Consider the following 4,580-nt stretch of genomic DNA (forward strand, 5'->3'; position numbering starts at 1 on the left):
TTCGAAATGACTACTCTAACTCTTATACCAGAAAGAATTCAAGAGGGAGGGTAAGCAAGTCAAAGAGGAACCCTCCAAAAGTTTCAAGGAAAAGGAGAAACCAAGGGAAGGCACATCTTCACACACTCGCACTAGTGAAATCAAATGTTTCAAGTGTCTTGGTAGAGGTCATGTTGCATCTCAATGCCCCACCAAAAAGACCATGATCTTAAGGGGTGTTGACCACTATAGTAGCTAAGATGAGCAAGAAAGTGAGAGTGAGACTTCTAGTTAGGAGTCTAATGATGAATCTAAGGAAATTGTCTATCCCTGTGAAGGAGACCTTCTAATGATTAGAAGACTTCTTAGCAACTAACCCATTCCAAAAGAGCCAACACAAAGAGAGAACATCTTTCATACAAGATGTAAAATTTTAGAAAACACTTGTTCTCTCATTGTTGATAGTGGCTCATGTTGCAACTGCTGTAGTACAAGGTTGGTTAATAAGTTGGCTTTGACTATCACTCCCCATCCAAAACCTTACAAACTGCATTGGCTTAATGAAAGTGGGGATTTGACAGTCCAACATCAAGTGAAGGTCAAGTTATCCATAGGGAAATATGAAGATAGTGTGCTATGTGATGTAGTACCTATGGAAGCTTGCCATGTTTTATTGGGAAGGCCTTGGAAATCTGATAAGAAAACCATGCATAATGGTTTTACCAATGAAATCACCTTCACTCATAGGGATAGAAAATTTGTCTTGCATCCTTTATCACCATCCCAAGTGGTAGAGGATCAAATCCAAATGAGAAAGAAGTTGGAAAAGGAGAGAAAAGAGGATAAAAAAAAAGTCCTCCCTCTCTCCCAAAAAAGTAACTAAAGATGAATCTGAGGTGGGAGAGATTGGTGTTCCTTCTCCCAAGGTTATTCAACATGAGAACATTTTGACTATAAAATCTTTGAACCAAGTTCTCAATGATGAACAACCTTCATGCCTCTTGTTGTGTAAAGGAACACTCACATGCATTGCCACATTTCTTGAACTTAAGAGTCTACCTCCTAAAATTGAAAATCTTTTGAAAGAGTTTGAGGATATATTCCCTAAGGAAGGGCCAATTGGGCTTCCTCCTTTTAGAGGAATTGAGCATCAAATAGATTTAGTACCTGGGGCAAGTCTTCTAAATAGACCAGCCTATAGGACTAATCCTCAAGAAACAAAAGAGATAGAGTCTCAAGTGCAAGAATTGTTGGAGAAGGGTTGGGTTCAAAAGAGCCTTAGTCCTTGTGTTGTACCTGTTTTGTTAGTGCCTAAAAAGGATGGAAAGTGGAGAATGTGCTGTGATTGTAGGGCTATAAATAACATCACCATCAAATATAAGCATCCAATCCCTAGGCTTGATGACATGCTTGATGAGTTGCATGGGTCCCTCATGTTTTCTAAAATTGATCTAAAGAGTGGTTATCACCAAATAAGAATCAAAGAAGGTGATGAGTGGAAAATCGCTTTTAAGACCGAATTTGGACTATATGACTGGTTGGTGATGCCTTTGGGCTTACTAATGCACATAGCACATTCATGAGGCTAATGAATCACGATTTTAGAGAGTGCATAGGAAAGTTTGTGGTTGTCTACTTTGATGACATTTTGATCTATAGCAAGAGCTTGCATGAGCACATAGATCATCTGAGGTATGTCCTTACCATCCTTAGGGTAAATAGTTTGTTTGCAAATAAAGAGAAATACACTTTTTGTGTAGATAGTGTTATTTTCTTAGGTTTTGTAGTAAATAAAAATGGGGTCCATGTTGACCCTATAAAAGTAAAGGCCATCCAAGAATGGCCTACTCCTAAAAATGTTGGAGAGGTTAGGAGCTTCCATGGTTTGACAAGCTTTTATAGGAGGTTTATTCCTAACTTCTCTACTTTGGCTTCACCCCTCAATGAACTTGTCAAGAAAGATGTATCTTTTAATTGGGGTGAAAAAAAAGAGTCTGCTTTTTAGCAACTCAAGGAAAAGCTCACCAATGCACCCATTCTAGCTTTACCAAACATTTCAAAAACCTTTGAGCTAGAGTGTGATGCATCCGGTGTAGGAATAGGTGTTGTGTTGTTGCAAGGAGGGCACCCAATTGCTTATTTCAGTGAAAAACTTCATGGTGCCTCCCTCAACTATCCCATCTATGATAAGGAATTGTATGCCTTAGTTAGGGTCCTTCAAACTTGGGAACATTACCTTGTGTCCAAAAAGTTTGTCATTCATAGTGACCATGAGTCACTAAAATATTTGAAGGGCCAACATAAGCTGAATAAAAGACATGCTAAGTGGATGGAATTCTTGGAACAATTTCCTTATGTGATAAAGTACAAGAAGGGCAAAAGTAATGTGGTGGCTGATGCCTTGTCTAAAAGGAACACCTTGTTTTCAAAATTGGGAGCCCAAATTCTTGGATTTGATCATATTCCAGAAATGTATAATCAAGATTCTGAGTTTTCCTCTACTTATGTTGAATGTATGGAAAGACCTCAAGGATGTTTCTTTGTGAATGTGGGGTATTTGTTTAAAGAAGGAAAAATTTGTATTCCCCAAGGTTCACAAAGAAAACTCCTTGTTCAAGAAACACATGAAGGGGGATTAATGGGTCATTTTGGGGTAGAAAAAACCCTAGGTCTTTTAAAAGAGAAATTCTTTTGGCCCCGTATGAGGAAGGATGTCCAAAGGCATTGTAACAGATGTATTTCATGCTTACAATCTAAGTCTAAAACAATGCCTCATGGATTATACACCCCCTTGCCTGTTGCTTCAACCCCTTGGGAAGATATAAGTATGGATTTTGTCTTAGGACTCCCAAGAACACAAAGGGGTTTTGATTCCATGTTTGTGGTGGTAGATCGTTTTAGCAAAATGACACACTTTATACCCTGCCACAAAGTGGATGATGCTAGCAACATTGTTAGGCTTTTCTTTAGAGATGTGGTCAAGCTTCATGGTATACCCCGCACCATAGTTTCTGATAGAGACACCAAGTTCCTTAGCCACTTTTGGAAAACACTTTGGTCAAGGTTAGGAACTAAGCTTAATTTCTCTCCTTCAAGTCACCCACAAACTGATGGGCAAACTGAAGTTGTTAATAGGTCTTTGTCTACTATGTTAAGGACAATTTTGAAAGGGAACCACAAATCTTGGGATGAATGTCTTCCCCATATTGAGTTTGCCTACAATAGAGTAGTTCATAGGACTACTAAAATCTCTCCATTTGAAGTTGTTTATGACTTTAATCCTCTCACTCCCATGGACTTGCTACCACTTCCTACATCTTTTGATTTTATTCATAAAGAAGGGGTGGCAAAATCTGATTTTGTTAAGAAAATGCATGAAAAGATTAAAAGCCAAATCCAACAACAAACAAAGAGGTATGCTAAGTACAACAATAAAGGGAAGAGGGAAATGATTTTTGAAGAAGGGGATTGGGTGTGGCTACACCTTAGAAAAGATAGATTTCTTAAGCAAAGGAAGTCTAAACTTAGCCCTCGAGGTGATGGTCCCTTTAAAGTGCTGAAAAGAATAAATGATAATTCGTATAGGCTAGAGTTGCTTGAAGGCTTTGATGTGCATGCCACCTTTAATGTTGTTGACTTAATACCTTTTGCAGGTGGTACAGATGATGAGGCAAAGACTACATATTTGAGGACAAATCCTTCTCAAGAGGGAGGGGATGATGAGATGCCTCGAGTCAAAGGACCTACAACAAGAGCTACGACTAGGAGAATACAAGAGGAATAGGCCTTAAATGCGCATGCAAGGCCCAACATGAACTTCACATGGGCCAAGGAAGATGTGAAAACCTAGCCTAGGACACTTTGCTTATAAATACTAGATTAGGATTTTATTTTGGGCTTTGTATTTTGGGCCCAATAGAATAGGGTTTTCTTTGGGCCATGTATTGGGCCTTAGAGGAAATTGGGCTTTAGAAGTAATTTAGGACCAAAAAGGGGAATTGGGCCAAATGGGCCAAGAGTAGTGTGTCTACTCTAGAAAAGCCTAGAAGCTTCTCAAACTTGCTCTCCAAAGATGAGAGTTAGCTTCCCATGGCAAGACAAGTGTGACTTGCTTAGGTGGCAAGTCACACCTCCCATATGCTCCTTTTTGGCTCCAAAATTCAAATTTCTAGACTCCTTTTTCCCTCCATTTTTTGGAGACTCCTTGGTATCATTTTAGCCTATAAATAGAAGGCTTATGAGATGTATTTTTCAGCTTGACTTTGAGTAATGAATTGCTGCCCAAATTTGTGCACAAATCTCTTTTGAGCTCACCTTAGAGTAAACTCATCTCTACTTTACTCTAGTCTTCTTCCTTAGGAGTTGGCCTCACCTCTCTTAAGAATCCTTTGACCTACACCAAACCAAACACCTTAAGCTTTTTTCCTTCATGCTTCCGCATCCAACACCATCCATGGAGCCTCCATTCTTGATGCAAGCTTCAATGGAGACAATAAGAAGCCATCAATATCCCACTACTGCGTGAAGAAACTAGGATTGTCGAATCGTGACCTGGGATGCGAGTTGATCATCTTGACACCAGCATCTGGACAGGTTTCAAC

This window comes from Vigna unguiculata, chromosome 6 (assembly GCF_037176805.1).
Source record: "Vigna unguiculata cultivar grain cowpea cultivar isolate G323 ecotype 2 chromosome 6, ASM3717680v1, whole genome shotgun sequence".
Taxonomy (NCBI): Eukaryota; Viridiplantae; Streptophyta; class Magnoliopsida; order Fabales; family Fabaceae; genus Vigna; species Vigna unguiculata.